Source organism: Lampris incognitus, chromosome 9 (assembly GCF_029633865.1).
Source record: "Lampris incognitus isolate fLamInc1 chromosome 9, fLamInc1.hap2, whole genome shotgun sequence".
Lineage (NCBI taxonomy): Eukaryota > Metazoa > Chordata > Actinopteri > Lampriformes > Lampridae > Lampris > Lampris incognitus.
In genome coordinates this window covers 60681248-60703809 of record NC_079219.1, presented here as the reverse complement: position 1 = coordinate 60703809, position 22562 = coordinate 60681248, and the positions used below count along the sequence as shown (strand labels likewise).

General features: G+C 45.8%; 1 protein-coding gene across 1 annotated transcript in view; it reads right to left on the bottom strand.

Moving 5' to 3' along the window:
- Positions 1–22562, bottom strand: part of mef2d (myocyte enhancer factor 2d) — a 122814-nt gene that overhangs the window by 47072 nt on the left and 53180 nt on the right. The gene's annotated exons all lie outside the window — the stretch shown is intronic.

The following is a 22562-nucleotide window of genomic DNA, read 5'->3' as shown; positions in this document are numbered from 1 at the left end:
CCCACTCACACCTCAACACACGTCCCCACTGACACGTCCCCTTTTCTCGTTATGGGTGGCGCGGCTGCGTCGGGTCGGGTCAGGTCAGGTTGTGTGTGTGAGTGTGCTCCTCTGAAACAACAGCATTCCTGACTCCCATGCAGCAACGCATGAGCGCCACTGAGAGAAACAAAAACACAAAACACACACCTGACACTAGCTGTGGCTCTGTGACAGCATGTGTGTGTGTGTGTGTGTGTGTGTGTGTGTGTGTGTGTGTGTGCTTGGTTTCATATGCAAAATGTTTGTCTAACAAAGGAATTTTTAACGCTTTGTTTTTGGTTTCATATCCTAAATAAAGACCTGATGTGTGTGTGTCTGTGTGGGAGTGAGTGAATGTCATGACAACAGAGGGAGAGGCTGTGACAGACACACAGACCGAAAACTGTGACTGATATGAAAGACAGACCTTCAGAGGAAGACAGACAGACAGTGACAGAGAGATAGTAACACACAGGCGGAGAAAAAAAAGACAGCAAGACAGATAGCAGACTGTGTGTGTGTGGGGGGGGTGAGTGTGTGTGTGTGTGTGTGTGTGTGTCGGGGGGGTTGATTGTGTGTGTATGTTTTTAAGCTGCTTTTGTGTACGGTGTGTGAGACAGACAGTCACTGACTGACAAACAGGCACATAACAGACACAGACAGTGGTGTCAGTGTCTATAAATGAGTGCTTGATACAAACATACAGACTTGCTTACTATGGGTCCAAAGCCAAAGGGAACAGGGACTTTCCCAGCCCCACCCCCCCCCACACACACACAGTCTGTATTCCTTAGGGTCGGGTAGAGAGGGCGGGGTGTGTGTGATAACAGATACAAGTTCTCCATGACGCTGCCTCCAGATGACAGAGGCATGTGACTGCCACACACACACACACACACACACACACACACACACACACACACACACACACACACACACACACACACACACACACAGAGCACAATAACAACAACCACAACACCATCCATGACGCTGCCTCCAGATGACAGAGGCATGTGACTGCCACACACACACACACACACACACACACACACACACACACACACACACACACACACACACACACACACACACACACACACACACACAGAGCACAATAACAACAACCACAACACCACTGGTGTTAGCTAGCTCACTGGGAGAAAGGGACACGAGAGAGAGAGAGAGAGAGAGAGAGAGAGAGAGAGAGAGAGAGAGAGAGAGAGAGACAGAGGGACAGAGGGACAGAGACAGAGGGACAGAGGGACAGAGGGACAGAGACGGAGACAAAGAAATACAAAGAAATACTGCCAGAAGACCTCTCATCTGAGCAAAAACATATAAAAGAAAAGCTGGAAATACTGGACTCAACTATAAAAAACAACCACAACCCAACTGACTACCAGATGTCACTAGAAGAACTAACAGACAAACTCCAAAGTCTCAAACCAAAAAAAGCCAGTGGCCCTGACAGCATCAGGACTGAAATGCTCAAACACAGTTCTCCTGAGCTGCAGGAGGCCCTGCTCAAACTGTTCAACCTGCTTCTACAAGCTGGCTAGGAGGTGGCAAGTATTGGGCCAGATGTCCTACTTGCCAAAAGGAATGCGAAGCGGTGTGGTTGCCTCTTGCTTCCTGGTGTAGTGATTGCCGTGGGTCCATCACTTAGCTTGCTAGGTAGGACCTTGCATATGGTTTTCTGTTACATATGCTAGCATATGGCCGCTCCTACGCAACTGTGACCGCAGCAGCACCTTCTAGTGGTACCTCCTGTTTTCCCAAAGCCTGCTGTGGGGGCAACCGGGTTCCCGGCGGTATAACCGGGTGGGTCGATTGGACTCGTTAGCTTTGCTTGGCAGCCAATCTAGGAGAAGGAGAAGGACAACTCTGATTTCTAACTCGGGCAGATGAAGCTTGTTGGCCTTGTCGGGCAATTCATCTAGGAGAAGGAAAACTCTGATTTAAAACCTCCGCTGCCTTGCGGGTGTACTCGTCTACGGGAAAGGCTTTGCGAAGAAACCCCGAAGAAAAATCTACATCCGTCTCCATTGCCAGTCGTCTCGCTTAGTCTTGCCACTGGTAGTAGGTGGTCTCGGACGAGAGAGTGGGGTTGATGATGCGAAACTCTTCCCCACATTAAACAAAATCATTGCACAAGTCATCAGTCATCCATCCATCACCCCATTTTCCTTCTCAAACTCCTGTGGTGATAGGGGCGTGACGAAGTGACAGGTGTGGGTACACTGTAAGTTATAGCCACAAACCTGCACACAGGCGGCTTAGACCATATGGTCATTCTTCACTGAAAGGAGCAGAAGTGGAGTCCGGCAGCCCTCTGAGTGACTGAGCAGCCCTCTTTAGGACCGCACTGCTCACCTCTCTGGCATGAGGAAGGGTCTAGAAAAGGTGACCTAAAAATTGCCTGCTCCATGTCACCCCATCCGGCAAACCGTGGTCAGAGGGGGCCCTATTTTTGCGGTTGAAACAACAGAAAAAAGACGAAAACAACACCTTTGAAAATTGCCACATGGAATATTCGCACTCTTCTTGAAAGGGAAAATGCAGAAAGACCCAAGAGATGCACAGCACTTATTGCAAATGAACTAAACAGGTACAACATCGACACTGCCGCCTTTAGTGAGACCAGGCTGGCAGGACAGGGTGAAATTTGCAAAAGAAGTTCAGAGTACACTTTCTTCTGGAGTGGGCGCGGACCTGAGGAGAAACGTGAAGCTGGAGTTGGCTTCGCAGTCAAGTCAACTCTCGTAAGCAAACTGGCCACGCCTCCAAAAGGCGTGACTGATCGCCTAATGACGCTGAGACTCCCCCTTTCTTAGGGAAAGACATTTGTCACCACTGTCAGCACCTATGCACCCACAATGACCAACCCGGACGAGATCAAGGATTAATTTTATGAAGACCTGAATACTGTCATTGCCGACGTTCCCAGCGCTGAAAAACTCACCATTCTTGGTGATTTTAATGCAAGAGTTGGCACAGACAGCATCTCCTGGGAAGGCGTGATCGGAAAGCATGGAGTTGGAAGCTGCAACAGCAATGGATTGCTACTTCTTCAGACCTGCGCAGAACATGGGCTTCTGATCACAAACACAGTATTTCAGCTCCCCATCCGCAACAGAATGTTCTGGATGCACCCGAGGTCCAAACACTGGCACCTGATTGACTATGTCATTGTCAGGAAAAGAGACCGGCAGGACATAAGAGTTACAAAGGCTATGTGTGGGGCAGAGTGCTGGACGGATCACCACCTCATTGTTTCTAAAGTCAATCTCCACATCCAGCCCAAGAGATGCCCACAAGGCATGAAAGCACAAAAACGTCTAAATGTCAGTAATCTAAAGAATAATGACATGAAGAAGTCCTTTACAGACACTCTGGAGGAATGACTGGAGGCTACTGTGCTGGATAGCCAGAATGTGGAGGGTGCTTGGGCCGCACTTCGTGACACAGTGTATAAAACAGGCTTGGAGTGTCTAGGCCCCTCCACAAGGAATCACAAAGACTGGTTTGATGAAAACTGCACCGAGATAAACCAGCTGTTAGAAGAGAAATGCTGTGCCTACAAACTTCATATTGAAGACCCCCTGTCAACGGCCAAGACAGATGCACTTAGGAACATCCGCAGCTCTATCCAAAGAAAATTACACCAAATGCAGGATTCATGGCTGAGCAACAAAGCTGATGAGATACAGGGCTTTGCAGACAGAAATGACATGAAAAACTTCTACAATGGCCTGAAAGAAGTCTACGGTCCGACCATTGCTGGCTCATCCCTGCTCCTTAGCGCACATGGGACAACACTCATCACAGACAAAGGGGAGGATCTTGAAAGATGGGCTGAATACTTCAGCAAGGTTTTGAATCGCATCAACTATGAAGCCATCAATCGACTGCCCCAAATTCCATCTGATGAGACGCTGAGCACCCTTCCAAAAATGTTAGAGACACTTAAGGCAATCGGACAGTTGTCAAGTGGAAAAGCGCCTGGCTCAGACTCCATCCCAGCTGAAATTTATAAAGAAGGAGGGCCTGTGATTGATAAGAAACTTCAGCAGTTGTTTCATCTCATATGGCAAACTGAAACAGTACCTCAGGACTTTAAAGATGCCTCAAATATCCATCTCTATAAGCGCAAGGGAAATCGCCAATTATGTGATAACCACCGTGGAATTTCCCTGCTGTGCATTGCAGGCAAGCTGCTTGCAAGAGTTTTATTAAATTGCCTCAGCGCACACCTCAAGAGAGGACTTCTACCTGAGAGTCAATGTGGATTCTGGAAAGAACGCGGGACCACAGACATGGTGTTTGCTGCCCGCCAGCTTCAAGAAAAATGCCAGGAATAAAATGTTGACCTGTACTCCACTTTTGTCGATCTGACCAAGGCCTTTGATACCGTCTGCAGAGACAGCCTTTGGAGAATCATGGCAAAATAGGGATGTCCAAAAAAGTTCATCACCATCGTACGACAACTACATGATGGCATGCTAGCCAGAGTCTAAGACAACGGAGTTGCAGCTGAGCCGTTCCCTGTCTCTAACAGAGTAAAACAAGGCTGTGTCCTTGCCCCAACCCTGTTCAGCCTTACGTTCTCAGCCATGCTGTCAGATGCCTTCAGAGAGGGGGACGCTGGCATTGCTGTCAATTACCGTTTTGATGGCAAAACAGCAATCATCAATGACCTTCTGTTTGCCGATGACTGCGCCCTCCACGCTACATCCGAAGCCAACATGCAACCAAGTATCAATAAGTTCTCAGAGGCTTGCAACAACTTCAGCCTCACCATCAACATTAAAAAAGACTGAAGTACTTCATCAGCCAGCTCCAGGCAAGCCATACAATGTACCCAACATCATCATAAATGGGCATCGATTAAATGCGGCTGACAAATTCACTTACCTGGGCAGTTCTCCCTCCAGATATGTCACCACTGATGAAGAGATGACCGCACGGTTTGCTAAAGCAAGTACTGCTTTTGGCAGACTCCACAAGAATGTGTGGAACAAGAGAGGCATCACCCAGGAGACAAAAATAAAAGTGTATCGGGCCATAGTTCTCACCACACTGCTTTACGGCTGCTAAACATGGACAGTTTACAAACGCCATGCAAAAAACAGTAAACCACTTTCACACCACATGCCCAGGGTCCGAAATTAACATTTTGGCTTACCGGCCAAGGGGACTGGTAGATGAAAAAAATATACCGGCCAAGCATATTTTTTACCGGCCAAAATAATTAGTAGCCTTTTTTGTGCCATACATACGTTTTCAGTACACATCAATGAGAGAATAATGTATTGTGTTGAATAAAAGCTTTAAAAATGTGACAAGAGCAGATCTGAAGCAAAAATATTTTTATGAAAAATTAGTCAATGGTTAAAACATAAAATGTTACAAGTATGATTTCATGTTTTATTTGCAGTATTATTATAACTACCCGAGTGCTCCACATGCTCATCCCTAGTCCCAGACTACTTCTCACTCTACAGCAGCCACTCTCTTTGCACCGTCCATGAAATCTGGCCTCCTGCTCCTGACAGAGTCTTGGTGCCACAGATCAACAGCACTGGTTGGGTCATACTCCCTGATCTTGGGAGATGACAGCTGCACCATAAGTAGATCCGAGAGTGTGTATGAGTTGAGGTTGGACCGCCAATCAGTTTTAACCTGTTTCATGGTGTTGAAGCTAGCACACAGCTAATGTTAGTACAAGCTAGGTGTCAGATACTAGTAGGGTTACCAATATTCTATCCCAGGAAAACGGACCAGGAGGGACAGGAGGGCGGAGGTAATCAAGAAAAAATTGCCAGAGTAACAGCCTACATGACGCTTTGTACAGGTAGCCCAGAGCCTTACGTAATAATAATAATAATAATAAACTTTATTTCTATAGAACTTTTCATACAAACATTGTAGCCCAAAATGATTTTACATTTCAACACAGAAGATACTATAGTAGGCTAAAGATATAGAGTAAACATATGTCTGTTAAAAATATATCCATAAATAGAATGATAATGATAATAATAATAACTTTATCTATCGAGCACTTTTTGCTGTTAAGCTTATTGTTACAGTCCATGCTGTTGTAGCTCAGTCCATGTTTAACTGTATGATATACAGATGAAATCTCGCACGCAGCAATTTTGTCATTATCAGTAGCAGTCGTGGCGAAGAACTTGCGAATCCTAAATGCACCTTTAGCTTGTGTAGTCCTCTTGTGCGTGGTGGCATGTTGTTTCATGTCGTTTTCTCCTCTGTGGCTGATCAAAAACTCCCAATGACACAGGTTGCAGAAATCTCTAGCCAAATCGCCACTGACAGGTTTAACCCAATTATAGACTCTTTTACAGTTGGTAAAGAGTGATCACGTGATATTGCTGCCAAAATGCGCATGCACACTATGCGTGACATAGGTCATAAAAGGGTCTATTGAACGGTCTTTTCCCCAATGGAATGCGGTAGAAATTAATACCTTTAGTTTTGCTAGACCTGTTCTGGCATCCCACAACACAACAAGATGACATTTTAAAAATGTAAATATCAATCAGTCAAAAATCCACACTGCACTGACTGGAGATGGAGAAGGTGCCTCTGTTGCTGCCAAAATGCGCACGCATACTATGCGTGACGTAGGTCATAAAAGGGTCTATACTTCTCTTCCCACTGCTTATTGTATGTACAGAATCTTTTCTTTTTCGGAGGGCCCGAATCGCCATCTACACTTCCACTCATTTTTCCCAACAGGATCGACAGGAAGAGACGAGTAAGTTACACATACGGGGCAGTTAGTTTAAAATCACGCTTCTTTCCAACTGAGCGCCACCCATCGGTATTCCCACACAGTACACATAGGCCAGATTTAAAGGCAATATACGTGTATATATATAAAATATTTTTTAAATCATTCAGATATGGGACAAATGTCGTCCCGTACGGGGCAAACCACTTTTGATCTAAGTACAGGGCGTCCCGGCTAATACAGGACAGTTGGCAACCCTACATACTAGTGCTAGATGGCTAACGTTAGCTACAGCCAGCACTTTGTTTACGCTGTAAAGGGATATTTTGAGATGACAACTAAATTCACTTACTCGCACATCCATTCGAAGTCGGAGAGTGGTCTCGCCTTCTTGCCAGTGGCATGCACAGTCCTAAACATGTTCTACATTTTCATGCTGGTCTGCACGGACATGGCTATTAGCGCCTTTACGGAGGATGTTGCGAGGACAGGCTCCGATTGAGCCCGAGAGGCCTTCATACAGGTAATGTGACATCCGGAGGTCTCGTGTTCCATGATGTTTTCTACCTTCACTATCTTGTTACCGATGACAAATGAATTGCTACGGTTTTTGGCATCCTGGCGACAGACAGAGCAACTCATTATCACAGTCTGTGCATTATACTCCAGCCAGCCTCTCGCACCTCCTTTATCGTCATACCTCCACTTTTTACTAAACTTTATTTTTTTCCCATTTGGTGGTGATGGTGGCTTCTTCCTCCTCTTCAGGGCATGGTTGTCTTTTTGATGGTAGTTTTGCGCCTTCTAAATATCGCCACATAACTCATAACTGGTGTTGCTCGCTAACGTTAGTTAAAAGAATAGAGTAGGCTAGTACCGAGTTTGATGGGTGCTGCTGTCGTTGTTTCTCTCGAGTGTGTGCGTAATGTTACCCGCCAGTAGCGTCTAGCCATATTCTAATGCACTTTCACTGGTTAGTTTCTGTTATTGTTGTTGCCATGTTATTGCTGTAGCTAAGGACTGAGAGGGGGAGAGAGAGAGAGAGACAGCGAGAGAGATGGGGGGGATTAAGTGGTTGGATTTCACTTTTTTTGTTACTCGCCATGTGGCGGGTAGGCTTCTGAGATTTACTCGCCAATCAGAAAACCTACTCGCATTTGGCGGGTGGCGAGTGTTAATTTCAGACCCTGCATGCCTCAGAAAACTTCTTGGCATAAAGTGGGATGACAAGATCCCTGACGCAGAGGTCCTCATTCGCTCAAGACTGCCGATTATACACACCATCCTCATGCAATCACAGTTTCGTTGGGTGGGCCACGTAGTTCGCCTGCCAGACCACCGGCTCCCAAAGAAACTGTTATATGGTGAAGTCAAGCAAGGCAAACGCTCCCATGGTGGTCAAAACAAGCATTTCAAAGACACCTTGAAGGTTTCGTTAAAGGCCTTCACCATCAACTACAATACATGGGAACAGAAAGCTTTGAACAGAGGAGGGTGGCATGCAGCTGTCCGAAATGGTGCAATAACATATGAGGCTGCCAGGATTGCTGCAGCAGAGAGCCGCCGGCAGGCCAGGAAAGACCGTGCCAGCAACCTTACAGCCACTCCCACTATCCCATGCCCACACTGCCAAAGAACATTCAGGGCGCAGATTGGACTAACCAGCCATCTTTGCACCCACAGAATTCGGCCCCTACAGGATGACTAGATGGTCTTTGTCGCTGCGACGGACGAACAACACAAGCTGGCTGCTCTCCTGACACCTGGAATAGGGGGCTTATACCCCCAATATACAAGAGTAGAGATAAATCTGACCCCAACAACTACCGAGGCATCTGTGTGAGCAGTAACCTCGGGCAGGTCTTCTGTTGTATTATTAATACAGGCCTTCCTTACCCAACACAGTGTCTTGAGCAAGAGTCAGATTGGCTTTCTACCAAATCACCACACTAGAGATCACATCTACACCCTGCACACCCTAATTAATCAACATGTTCACCAGAAAAATAAAGGAAACATATCTGCATGCTTCACTGATTTTAAGAAAGCCTCTGATTCTATCTGGTACGATGGTTTATACTATAAAATCATCTTATATTATAAAATCATCTTATATCATAAAATCATCCAAAGTGGCATAGGGGGTCAAGTGTTTGACATAATCAAATCTATATAATAGGAAAATAAATGCGGAGTAAAACTTGGTGACAAAAGAACAGAATACTTAACTCAAGGGCGAGGGGTGAGACAGGGCTGCAGTTTGAGTCCAACCCTGTTCAATATCTACATCAATGAGTTAGCGGTGTTACTGCAACAATCTGCAGCCCCTGGCCTCACCCTAAACAACACACAAGTTAAATTCTTGCTCAGTGCAGATGACCTGGTGCTGCTGTCACCCACAGAACAGGGTCTACAGCAGCATCTGGATCTGCTTGAGAAATACTGTCAGAACTGGGCCTTGGCAGTAAACTTAAAAAAGACAAAAATGATGATCTTCCAGAAGAAGCCCAGGTGTCAGGAAAGTAGACACCTATTTACTCTAGGTAACACCACCCTAGAGCACACGTTAAGTTATGATGACCTGGGACTGAGGGTGAGTGCCTTGGGAAGCTTTGGTCTGGCAGTGAATGCACTTAGAGAAAGCCTAAAGAGCTTTCTATGCAATAAAAAGAAAATTCTATAAAATAGACATCCCAATTAAAATCTGTTCCAAAATCTTGACAGTGTCCCCCTGCCCATTGCAGTATATGAAAGTGAAGTATGGGGTCCACTCAGTCAGCAAGACTACACTAGATGGGACAAACAGCCAATAGAAGCCCTGCATGCAGGATTCTGTCGAAAATTGCTAAACGTACAAAGAAAACAGCAACAGATGCATGCAGGGCAGAATTAGGCCGTTTCCCATTGACAATAAATATCCAAAACAGATCACTTAAATTCTGGATGCACCTTAAAGAGCAGGGTAACCAAATAGACAGATTTGCTTCAAAATACTTTATAAATGTGGGAGATGTATTGCTGTTGACATTTTAAAATGTGTTGAACCGTGTATAGAACTGATTTGCGGAGTTAGATCGTTGTTGGGTATTTTTCCCGTTTTCCTTTCTTGATTTTTTGGCTAGCTTCCTTGGTGACATCGCCGTCTTCCTTTCGGTGCCACGCCCCCAGAGTCTGAAACCAGTGGACGCTGCAGATTTTTACACGTTTTTGAAGCTTTGTTTTATATACTTCGCAACATTTTTAATCATACAGAATTGGCTGGGTGGTTACTGATAGGTTTTCCTGGGGTATGGGTATCCCAAAACACAGATTTGAGCTCAGTTACCCGCCACTTTAAATCAAGTCCCCACCACATACTGCAGTTTAAAGCATTCCAAATCCAAGAGCTAAGAAAGAGTCCCCTCAGCCAGCTGGTTGTGAAACTAACTGACCCTGTAACCACTGACAAAGATGAGTTTCAGACTAGCACTGCTAACCAACCACAGACTAGAGTAAACCACATCATCACACAATGCAACAACTCATATGTGGAACACTGGGACATAGAAACCAAATGACAACACAAATGAGAATGTTATGGGGCCCTAAAAAGAGAACACAAACTGGCTGACTGTCTGACAGACAGTCTACACACACAGACCAATATCTACTTTTCGACTCACACCACCCGCTGGAACACAAACTGAGCGTCATCAGAACTCTGCAACACAGAGCTGACAATGTGCCCAGCAGCACTCAGGCCCAACGGGAAGAACACAAACACCTGAGGGGAGCTTTAAAAACCTGCGGCTACCCCAGTTGGACCTTTGAGAAAACTGCAACACGTTCCAGAAAGACCAACCAGGTGAGCAATGAGGAGAAAAGGAACAGAAGGAATAGCACAGTCATCCCGTATGTTTCTGGGGTCTCCGAGAAACTCAGGAGAATTTTCAACAAACACCGCATCCCGGTATACTTCAAACCCAGCAACACACTCCGACAAAGACTGGTTCATCCCAAAGACCGTGTACCACACACCCGGAAAAAGCAATCTGGTGTATGCTGTACAATGCAATGAGGATTGCACTGACCTATACATAGGAGAAACCAAACAACCACTACACAAACGGATGGCCCAACACAGAAGGCCAAACTCCTCAGGACAAGACTCCGCAGTCTATCTACACCTAAAGGAGAAGACACACTCCTTCCAGGACAGCAACGTACACATTTTGGACAGAGAAGATAGATGGTTTGAAAGAGGGGTGAAGGAAGCCATCTATGCGAAACTGGAAAAACCATCCCTCAACAGAGGAGGAGGTCTGCGACACCACCTATCTCCCACTTACAATGCCGTCCTTTCATCTCTACCCAGGAGACTCACGAAGCCTAGCCTCCAAGAACAACAGTCGCTCACTAACGGCTCCAACCACTCTCATGACCACTGAACAATGAAGTCCAAACTAACACCCCCAACGACCGTCGCTGCTAAACAAATGCAAATCAATAGCTCCAATGGCGACGGGCGCGGCTGGACATCGGAGCACAGGAGAGCCACGCATATCAATAGCTCCGATAACGACGGGCGCGGCCATAACATCGGTACACGAAAGAGCCACTCATATTTATGGCTCTGTTAGCGACGAGCGTTGGTAAACATCGGAACACAAAGAGCCACGCATATCAATAGCTCTGACAACGACTCCTAGAGGATAAATATCTGAGTCTCATCACCAGCCAGTCAGACCAGCTTGGTCTAGTCAGAAAGGCACGAACTGAGGAAGCCTCTTGGATGAGAGGCGAAACGTCTTCACGGATATATACCAAGTCCAGTTGCACTTGATTCAACTCCTTTGGAGAACCATGACGACCTGGATGAATGAGAACATTCACAGACAGCCTACGGCTAAATTCATAGTGTGTGTGTGTGTGTTTTATATATTTTGCTATTTTTATATATTCTGCTCTGTTGTTACTTTCTTTTAATCAATCATTGTTTATGGCACTTTTATTTATTTTACTAACTCAGTTTTAAACTTGTCTGTACTTTTATAAAATTTGCCTGTACTTTTATTTTTTGTGAGGAGGGGGGGATCTTGTTGTTTTATTGTGTGAAGCACTTTGTGTTACATTTGTTTGTAAGTGCTATACAAATAAAATCTGATTGATTGATTGATTGATTGATTGATTGATAATCCAAGAGAGTAAGGCATCGTCAAATCCGAATTTATTTGGAGCTGAAAACAAATATTGCCATTCCACCTGATCGAACGCTTTTTCAGCATCAGCATCAAGCTGACGTATTTATTGATTTGGAGAAAGCATATGACAGAGTACTGAGAGAGGAGTTGTGGTATTGCCTGAGAGCGAAAAGAGTGGCAGAAAATTACATCAGCATAATTCAGGACATATACAGAGACTGTAAGACCGTAGTTCAATGTGTAGTGGGAACAACAAGTGAGTTTGAGGTAAAGGTAGGACTGCATCAAGGATCGGCGTTAAGCCCTTTCCTGTTTGTGATACTGATGGACAGCCTCACAGAACATCTTAAGAAACAGCCACCATGGAACTTGATGTTTGCTGATGACACCATGCTAGCAAATGAGGACAAGGAAAGGTTAGAGAGAGATCTTGAATATTGGAGAGAAGCGCTAGAGATTAGACGACTAAAGATCAGCAGAACAAAGACTGAGTACCTGTGTATAAATAAGCAGGTAGAAACTCCAGGATTGACCTTAGGAGAAGATGTCCCAGAAGATAACAAATTCTAGCACTTAGTGCTTGAATAATTGGTCCTTGAGTACTAAGTATGAGCGCGTAGTACATGACAATACAGGCGGTGGTAAGAAGGAAGTCAAGAAAAGGACACAGTCTGGGTGGAATTTATGGAGAAAGGTAGCTGGAGTACTTCATGACAAAAATATGCCTTTGAGGGTAAAGGGCAAGGTATACAAATCAATGGTTAGGCTTGCCATGCTCTATGGCAGGGATGGGCAACATGATCCAGAAAGGGCCGGTGTGGGTGCAGGTCTGTTCCAACCAAGCAGTTACACACCTGATTCTATTAGTCAACCAATCATCTTATTGCAACCAAGCAGTTACATACCTGATTCTATTAGTCAACCAATAAATAGTCTTTGCTAAGGACCTTGATTTGTAGACTCAGGAAAATACCAGTCTAGAGTGGTTCTAGGGAGATGCTCTCAAAGTGGGTGAGCTTGCAGGAAGCAGAATGTTCAAGGGTAATCACCCCATCCTGGGTGGGAACTGAGAAAGGGGAGGATATTGTTTTTTTTTAAATTTCATTTAGTGGTGAAGAATTCTATGAAGTAAGTTGCAGTAAGGGAAGTGTGACAGAGAGGGGGTGGTTTACAAGTCAGTTTAGTGACAGTGTCAAAAATAAATTTTGGGCTATTTTTATTATTTCATGATGTGCTGATAATTTGGACAGGAAGCTGTCTGTGCTTATGTTGTGTGTGTGTGTTAGTGTACGTGTCTGCAAAGGACGCCACTGTGGTATCTTCGATTGCATGAAATACGTTCACAAGACTACACACACACACACACACACACACACACACATGCAAAGATGCCAAACAAATGGACACTCATCCATTTATTGTGCTCTGAAAGAGAAAATGGACATGGAGACAAGGAGGGGGCGCTGCAGAGGAGGGAAACATGTTAGGAGGCAGAGAAGGAGTGAGAGAGAAAGATGCCCCAAAACACCCCTTAGCGCTATTGCACCACTCACCCTCTATTTTGCACATTCACTCAAACTTTCACCATGACCAGGGCTACCCCAAATCCCAGTGAGCAAACAGGGTGAGTGGCTGTTCAGCCCTCTGATTAGACACGTGAAATGTAGGCAAATTAAGGTGCAGGCCTGAAAGTGAGTGTTAACTCAGAGGACATCAGAAGTCCACTGCAACAACAGTTTTCCAGACTGGCAGCTCATGAATCAATTAACCACAAATGTGAGTAAGTTTTGTTTTATTCCAGCTGCACTGTATTTATGATTTGGGTGAAATGTACATTCCCAATGTTATGGAATACTCTAAAAATTAAAAGAAATTATGAAGAAAATATACTGTAAACATATCAGTGTATGTAACGATAGTCATTGTAAACTGAGTTACTTTGTCAAACTGGTAGTTTTGCACTAATTATTGCTAATATGAGTTGGTCTGTTCCTCTTTATGCGAGTATAATATTCAGTCCTTCATGTATTGTAGGAATTGACATACCATGTGGACAGGAAAATGTGAAATGAATGTGCTGGTACGTACACACCCTGGTGGGATACACTTTATACCCCCACCTCCGCCAGCCCTTCTCCACCTAGTGGCCCTTGCTGGTATTTCACTGGCACTCAAAAACAAGTGGGCGGGGCTAAGCGAGCGGTTTGACGCACAGCCAGAGTGGCTGAGTGAGTGTGAGAGTGTGAGAGAGAGAGAGAGAGAGAGAGAGAGAGAGAGAGAGAGAGAGAGAGAGAGAGAGAGAGAGAGAGAGAGAGAGAGAGAGAGAGAGAGAGAGAGAGAGAGAGAGAGAGAGAGAGATGGATTGAAACCCACACATGTGTTTGTCAGTTGCTGGCCATGTGCCTTTAAACCCAACACCAAGACAGGGACTAGACCATTGGCGTTTGCTTGTGTGTGTGTTTGTGTGTGCATATGGTGATGTTTTCTTTAAAGTAATTATGAATGTCATTCATTTTAATTTAAATTCCATTTTTTTAAGGAACGAATGCATGCCTTTTTCTGACATATGAATACTGACAAACGTGTGTAATTTTTTGAGTATATTTGTTTGGTGGTGTGAGTACCTCCCAACTGTGTTTGTGTGTGTGTGTGTGTGTGTGTGTGTGTAAGTGTGTGAGAGAAAGAGGAGTGTCTAACACTTTTTATGAGTTGTTTTATGTTTATGAGCATATTTCTTCTTATCTCTCAACTGAAAGTGTTTGTGTGTGTGAGTGTGTGCATGTGTGCATGTGTCTGCTGTCTCCCATTACACAGGAATGCCTGGAATGCCGGATGACGTCAATGGTGACATTCCCTGAGCCTCTGGACACAACAGCTGAGAACGAACATCCAAGGCGCAAGAGAAGAGAGAAAGAGAGAGACAGACAGAGAGAGAGAGAGAGCGAGAGAGAGACAGAGAGAGAGAGCGAGAGAGAGACAGAGAGAGAGAGAGAAAGTGTAGAAGACAGCAGACAGGAGAAGAGATGCGGGCAAGAGAAAGACATGGTGAGAGATAGATGGAGAGAGATAAAGATAGAAAGTTCATATCTAGCAGGGTTAGGTCAGTGGGGTTAATTCAGAGTCCTGCTGGACTTAAACACAGTCTGGTCTACTACAGTTTACTTTTCCTCTTGAAGCATAAAAACATTCATGACCCAGTTCACATGTTAGTCCCATTCTAAATCCCCAATCCCAGCCTGAAGACCAGCCAGTCAAATCTGCCCTCTCTTACAGAATATGAAGATATCTTCTGATTGAAAGAGTTAAGTGTTCACACTCTGATGTTCATCAAAACAGTTAACACGCTTATTAATCATCTTAAGACTTCCATTTCACAGGAAAGTCAACAATGTGGCCCCCAAAACAACCTTCACTGTTCAAAACAGTCTATTTACCGAAAAACTTCTCATCTCATCTGATCATCAGCCACTTATCCGGGGTCGGATCACGGTGGCAGCAAGCAGGGCACACCAGACGTCCCTCTCCCCAGCAACACCCTCCAGCTCCTCCTGGGGGATCCCATGGCGTTCCCAGGCCAGATTGGATATGTAGTCCCTCCAGCGAGTTCTGGATCTACCCCGGCGTCTCCTCCCAGTTGGCTGTGCCTAGAAAACCTCCAAAGGAAGGTGCCCAGGAGGCATCCTACTCAGATGCCCGAACCACCTCAACTGGCTCCTTTCAATGTGAAGGAGCAGCAGCTGCTCTACTCCTGAGCTCCCTCCGGATGTCCGAGCTCCCCACCCTATCTCTAAGGCTGAGCCCAGACACCCTACAGAGGAAACTCATTTCAGCCGCGATCTCACCCTTTTGGTCACTACCCAAAGCTCATGACCATAGGTGAGGGTTGGAATGAAGACTGACTGGTAAATTGAGAACGTTGCCTTCCGGCTCAGCTCCTTCTTCACCACAACGGTCCGGTACAATGTCTGCATTACTCCTGATATTGTACCAATCCGCCTGTCAATTTCCTGCTTCATCCTACCCTCACTCACGAACAAGACCCCGAGATACTTCAACTCCTTCACTTGAGGCAACAACTCATCCCCAACCCGGAGGGAGCAATCCACCATTTTCCGGTAGAGAACCATGGCCTCAGACTTGGAGGTGCTGACTCTCATCCCGGCCGTTTCACACTCAGCTGCAAACCGCCCCAGTGTGCTGGAGGTCACGATCTGATGAAGCCAACAAAACCACATCATCTGCGAAGAGCAGAGATGCAATTCTGAGGTTCCCAAAATGGACACACTCCTCACCTTGGCTGCGCCTTGAGATCCGGTCCATGAATATCACAAACAGAATCGGAGACAAGGGACAACCTTGGCGGAGTCTGACACCCACCGACAACATGTTTGACTTTGCGCCGAGAATGCTGACACAGCTCTCACTTTGGTTATACAAGGACCGGATGGCTTGTAGCAACTGCCCCGGTACCCCATACTCCCACAGTACCCCCCGGTACATGGTCGTAAGCCTTCTCCAAGTCCACAAAACACATGTAGACTGGCTGGTCACACTCCCATGCCCCCCTCAGCACTTCCGCAAGGGTAAAGAGTTGGTCCATTGTTCCACGGCCAGGACGGAATCCACACTGTTCCTCTTGGATCTGAGGTTCGACCATTGGTCGGAGCCTTCTTTCCATCACCTAGAGTAGACTTTCCCAGGGAGGCTGAGCAGTGTGATGCCCCAATAATTGGAGCACACCCTCCGGGGTGTGTGTGCGCGCTATTGAAAAACTTTTATGTCAGTAAATTGTAGTGGTGGACTGTATTATAGATTTAACGATAAATATCCTTCAAAATTTACATATTTTCTGTGACGTTTTTAAACCAAGAGTCCCCCAGCATATGAAAACACTGTTTAGACACCACATACTGGCCTGTGGTCTCCAGTTCAGTCCATGGCAAATCCTGGAATAGAGCTGCATAACAAGAACTTCCAGACTCCCTACATGACTGCATATCATTACTTCAGTTTAACTTACTCTACAACTCATCTGTTGGCCTCTTCTCATATCAGTGGTTTTAATGACATGTGATGTATGCATGCATCCGATCATGTTATGTGATTGTTATATTAGATGTGGCATGTGAGCACCACAATGTAATTACTTGAAAATGCCTCCTCACATGGCTAAAAACTGATTCAGATTCTGGTACTAAATATAATTGTGATTTGACCCAATAACATTGTTTGTAAGGAGAGGGAACTGATCATGTGTCATATTATGCTTTAATTGATTGTCTTTCACTTTGCTGTCAGTAAAGGCAGAATACAACATTACTTTTTGGAGTAATATATAAAATAAATTGAAATTGTGAGTACAAAGTCATGGAGTTAATGACTAGACTGACTTCATGACTTTTAACAACTCTGTTAGACTTTAAACAAATGTAATTTTTAAGTCTCTCATTGAACGAAGTATCACTTTGTAGTCTTTCAGTCAAGGAGTGGAAATGCCAAAACCAGGATTAAAACTTGGCATTGACGTATTCCTCCAATGTAGAGCCAGAAGAAATGTTACTGCAGTGTAAATGTATGGATCTTATTTAACCCCTACCAGAAACACAGCCTTTTATCAAGTGTTTGAGGAAAACCTCTCCCAGTATCTCGTCCCATGGTCCAGCTAGCATGTCTGTGCAGGCTAATGGGATTTAAAGGCTCTGGCCTGTGTCAAAGTCACCTCTGAGGAGAGGCCTAAGCCAGGACAAGAGACCAGCAGGGGAGTGAGAGAGACAGGGATTAGTACAGAAAAAAGATGAGGGGGAACAGCTGAGAGAGACAGGAGGGAGGGGGGGTGGGGAGAGAGAGAGAGAGAGAGAGAGAGGAGAGAGAGAGAGAGAGAGAGAGAGAGAGAGAGAGAGAGAGAGAGAGAGAGAGAGAGACAGACAGACAGACAGACAGACAGACAGACAGACAGACAGACAGACAGACAGAGCAGGAGAGACAGACAGAGAGACAGAGAGAAGGAGAGAGCGAGAGAGAGACAGACAGAGGTAGAGAGAGAGACAGAGAGAGAGAGTGCGAGAGAGACAGAGAGCGAGAGACACAGAGAGAGACAGACAGAGAGTGAGAGAGAGAATGAGGAGGACACAGTTATACAAGAGACAGAAAAAGAAAATAAAAGAAATATGTGTGGTTGTAAAGGAGGGAAGAACGGGCAAACTGGTTTCATTTTCTCCTCTCTAGCCCTCCCTCTATCCCTCATTTTCTCCTCTCTCTAGCCCTCCCTCTATCCCTCATTTTCTCCTCTCTCTATCCCTCTATCCTCCTCTGTTTTTTTACAACCGCTCCCTTTTTCTACCTCTCTCAGTCTATCATCCATCCTCTCTTTGGACTGTTTACAAGTGGCTTGTCCTGTGACCCTCAGCTGTCACCCACCAACAGGTGTGTGTGTGTGTGTATATGTGAAAATGTTTGTGTGCCTACTACACGTGGACACGTGCATGTGAGAGTATCTGAAATCCAATGTGTGTGTGTGTGTGTGTGTGTGTGTGTGTGTGTGTGTGTGTGTGTGTGTGTGTGTGTGTGTGTGTGTGAAAGACAAAGAATGCGTGTTTTTGTGTCCACGAAACGTGTTTCTATGTTTGTTTGTGAGAGTGTATGTACTGATGTGTAATGTGTGTGAGACTGTTTGTTTAAACTACATACCTGTTTATGTGTGTGTGTGTCTGTGTCTGTGTGTGTGTGTACGGTGTGTGTGTTTCACACAGGGTGATGTGATGTGTCTAGTGCAGTAGTGCAGTAGTTAGAGGAAAGATGCATGCTTGCTTCCCATCTGCTTTTTTAACCACTGGCTTATAGCTTGCTGCCGCTGGCTAGCCCTTGTGGTGAACAAGGAAGCAGCCCAGTGCCTAAGCCTTCATCCACCAGTACATAGCCTCTCCTCCGCCAAGACCCCTGCCAGGCCTCCCCATGGCCACACACGGTAAATGGGCGAATCACGGCCTCAGGCCAATTTGGTATGAGATCCCGGACCTGCAATGGTCCCCAAAGGCTGTTCATGGCCAACCACTGCCCCGCTGCCTTGTGGGAAGTCTATTGAGACAGGCTAGGAGAGCACACCCTGAGAGAAAAGCAATGTGTTTGGCAGCACAGGTTAGGGGAGCACACCCTGAGAGAAAAGCAATGTGTTTGGCAGCACACATTAGGCGGTTCTTTGACAGTCTGGAGTTTCTGGCAGCTTCTTGCAGTCATGATGGGTGACTGGTCATCCCAGCAGGACCAACCTGTCATGGCAAAGACAGTGCTACAGAGCACTGCGCACCCCCTGTGGCACTCTAAAAACTTCCTTGCGTAGGTGTCCACCTCTCACCATGGTGTAAAATATCTGGCCTTACATATGGTTTAAGTCTGGTGGTGTTGGAGTGTCTGGCGATGGAATGGCCTGGGAGCTCCTAGCCAGAGCCCTGCACATCAGTGGCATGGGTTATATGGTCGCTAACAGCTGAGTGGCAGCTGCTTACGGCAGACCCCCGTGTGACTGAGCAGCCCTATTTAGGGACCACACTGCTCACCCCAATTGGGAAGGGGCCTAGAAAAGGTGGCCTAAAAATTGTCCACTCAACCAACCACCTCCTGGGTATGTTATTGTGCCTACTGAGAATTCCATCCTACGGTAAAAACAAGAAAATGATCCCCTTCAAACTGGCAACATGGAATGTTAGGACTCTCCTTGATAATGATGGTAACAGACCAATCTAAGGACTATGCTGATTGCTGAGGAACTGAGACACTACAATGTGGACATCGCTGCTCTTAGCGAAACCAGGCTCCTGGGTGAAGACTCCCTGAGAGAGGAAGGAGGAGGGTACACCTTTTTCTGGGGAGGCTATCCCCCTGGCGGACAATATCAGCATGGTGTTGGACTGGCAATCAAGAAAAGCATTCTACCCAGCCTCATTGAAAAACCCACTGGACTAAATGAGAGGCTAATGACCCTCCGTATCCCCCTAGTAAAGGCATTTATGCCACTCTGTTAAGTGCATATGCGCCAACACTACCATCTGACAATGGTGTGAAGGACAGCTTCTACCAGCAACTAGATGAGGCCCTTCATCGTATCCCAAAAAAGGACAAGATCCTTCATCTGGGAGATTTTAACGCTAGGGTACGAAAGAACAATGATATATGGAGTGGAGTACTGGGTAGGTATGGGGTTGGTCAGGTTAATGCAAATAGTCTGAGGCTGCTAACACTCTGTGCAGAGCATGACCTCACCATTACGAACCCACTGTTTCAGCAGAAGACTAAATACAAAACATCCTGGATGCACTCACAATCTAAACTGGCACCTGATTGATTATGTCATAACAAGATGTACTGACACTAGTGATGTCTTGCTGACCCGGGCCATGAGAGGTGCAGAATACTGGACGGATCACCGCCTGATCATGACCAAGCTCCACATCAAAGTGCACCCCCCACAGTGTCTTAAGAAACCCGTAAAAAAGCAACTGAACTGTGCTAAATTGGAGTCAGTCCCAGCACGGAATGAGTTCTGTCACTCTGTAGGCATGACAACATCAGAGTTTGAGGTCATTCTGAGATGTGACAATTTCATGGATCAGAAATGGACCTTCCTAACCTCACTGCTACATCCAGCTGCAGTCAACTCTATAGGCTACAGAGCCAGAAAACACTCTCAACTGTCCTGCATCCCCAATCTTTCGGCAGCAGTGGCAAACAGCATGTAAGGAGGTACAAATAACCTTGTGCACTCTGCAAAATACATGGTGGATGAACAAAGCAGAAATGATATGCACAACTTCTACAATTCTATAAAGACTATATATGGGCCTAGGAACTCCTCTATCACACCCTTAAAATCAGTGGATGGACTGACCACCCCGAAAGACCAAAAGGGGATCCTGGTAAGATGAGCAGAACATTTTGAAGCCCTACTTAACCAGCACTCACCAACTGACCAATCCATCCTGGAAGAGCTGCCAATTCGTCCACCCATCCCAGACCTTGACCATTTGCCAACTTTTAAAGAAGTACTTGCAGCCATCAACTCCCTCAAGAACAATAAGTCCCCTGGCAGTGATGATATCTCAGCAGAACACCTAAAACAAGGAGGATACTTGTGCACCAGAATGATCTATCAGTACATCCTGTAGGTCTGGGACCAGGAGAGTGTCTGTCTACAATGGAGGGATGCTAAAATTTTCACCCTGTACAAAAACAGGGGTGACCAGTTCATCTGCGGCAACAGTCATGGCAAGGTCCTGGCAAAGGTCATGCTATGCAGGATGGTGAAGTACTTGACAGAACATCTGCTGCCAGAGTCACAGTGTGGTTTCAGGAAGAACAGGAGTACTGTGGATATTATTTTCACAGTAAGACAGCTACAAGTGCCATGAACAACATTAGGACCTTTTCATGGCTTTTGTCGACACCTCCAAAGTTTTTGACACTGTGAATCAAGAGCTACTTTAGAAAATCCTGAGAAAGTTTGGCTGTCTAAGCAAATTTGTGAACATTCTGTCACAGTTGCATGATTGGATTGCGGCACAGGTGGCCATAGGAGGACAGGAATCGGAGCTCTTTAATGTATGCACTGGAGTGAGGCAGGGGTGTGTGCTGGCACCAGTATTCTTCAACATTTTCCTCCTATGTGTCAAAAAGCTTTTCAATAAAGATCTGGAAGGCAGAAGTGGAATCACAACATGCTTTGGGCTAGACGGAAACCTCTTAAACATTCGAAGGTTCCAGGCAACCAGCAAGTTGTCTGCAGTGCAGGTCCTTGAGCTGCAGTATGTTGATGACTGCGCTCTTGAAGCTCACACACCAGAAGACCTGCAAACCATCCTTGCTGCAGTTGTGAATGCCTACAGCATGCTGGGTCTAACAGTCAACACCAACAAGACTGAGGTGTGATGCAAATATAGGTCCAACTCTCCACTCACTATGCCTGTCTTCATTATAGAACACCAATCACTCTCAGTTGTTCCATCTTTCAAATACCTGGGCAGCATCCTTTATGAGGGCTGCAACACTGATCAAGAAATTCACAACAGAATCAAAGAAGCCTCTGTAGCCTTCGGCAAACTCCGACGTAAGGTCTTCCAAACAAACACCTCCACCTGCACACCAAAATTGCAATTTACAAAGCCACCTGCATCACAACTCTCCTATACAGCTTTGAGGCCTGGGTCAGATACAGCTGCCACCTAAGGTTGCTGGCGTGGTTCCACATAAGGTGCCTGCAGCGAATCATGGGGATCAAGTGGTACGACCGTGTTCCCCATGCCAAGATTCTTGCTAGGACAAACTGCAAGAGCATAGAAGCCACAGTCACTGAACACTAACTGCGCTGGCTTGGGCATGTCATCAGAATGCCGCAAGAATGCCTGCCACATCAAGTCCTGTATGGACAGCTTCATCTGGGCCGCTGGTCCGCAGGTGGTCAGAAGAAACGATACAAAGGCCAGCTAAAAACATTGCTGAAGAAATGTTGTATCGACCCTTTGAGACTGCAGCAAGCTGCCATCAACCATTCTAACTGGCTGGAGATCTGCCACAGAGGTATAGAACAGCTGGAAATTGAGAGGAATGTGAAA